Source organism: Belonocnema kinseyi, chromosome 10 (genome assembly GCF_010883055.1).
Source record: "Belonocnema kinseyi isolate 2016_QV_RU_SX_M_011 chromosome 10, B_treatae_v1, whole genome shotgun sequence".
Lineage (NCBI taxonomy): Eukaryota > Metazoa > Arthropoda > Insecta > Hymenoptera > Cynipidae > Belonocnema > Belonocnema kinseyi.
The window spans coordinates 117,836,725-117,837,855 of NC_046666.1; positions in this window are offsets into that span (position 1 = coordinate 117,836,725).

Genomic DNA, 1,131 nt, shown 5'->3' on the forward strand with positions numbered 1-1,131 from the left:
ACTCAGAGATTTCTAACGGTAGGGTTCTAGAAAGTTCGGCCTAATTGTACCATATATGTAATACTCTTATATATTGATATCCGCCTATACCTTGCACTAGGCGACTAGGCAAGAGGGTGGGGTATTTCGAAAGGCTTCCAGAAACTTCGGCCTAATAGTACCATATATGTAATACTCGTATACATTGCTAAATGCCTATACTTTCCGATAAATTAACCAAAAAATAGTGTAAAGACGTATATTTCTGTATCACAAAGAACTTACGCAGCACTGCGCATGCACCGGCTAATAGTTCCGAACAGTACATAGTTTTCCTTCGAGGGCAAGGGGCCTCACAAGGTTTCTAGAAACTTTAGCCTTGGATTACCATATATGTAATACTCGTATATATTGCTAACTGCCTACACTCTGCAATAAATTATTGAAAACAACGTACAGGCGTATATTTCTGACTCACCCAGTACGGTCTTAGAATTGCGCCGGAAACGAGTACTGAACTACATCTACTTTATATATCTAATTTGCAGTGAGAGTGGCGTCCCATGATTGAAGAATTGCGTTGCGTTTTGCGTAATGCGTCAAATCACTAGAAAATCGATTGTCGAATACGACTTCCCTAGGCTTTCTATCGACCGTAGATAGTAATCGAATCGAGAAAAGATGGAAATCGACAGTTCAACATAGGCGTCGTCGTCTTCATAATACATTTGATAACAAGATTGTTTTGACTTTTTATCAGTTTATTTTACTTTGACCATGGTGTTAAGTTATTGAACTCACGCCCAAGAAGGTACCATACACAATTTTAAGATATATACTATAATCAAACTTAATATTTAAATGTTGAGTTTATATGTTCGAAAAGGATGAAAGTTTTAAGTTTGATAACATTGCAGATGATTAAATACTAGGCAGTTTGATAAGTACCTGAAAATTCTAAGAGATGGCATTAGTATTCACTAATGTGAACCATTTTCGTCGAGCTTGATCCTTCAAATGACGCCTGTCAAAACTTCAACCCTTTATGTGTACACATTTACAAGTTACAGCACTGAGAAGCGACTAACCTCCGAGTTTTTTTTAATATGGAAAAATCTGAGTTTCGAGTTTTGATCAAACACTACTATCTTC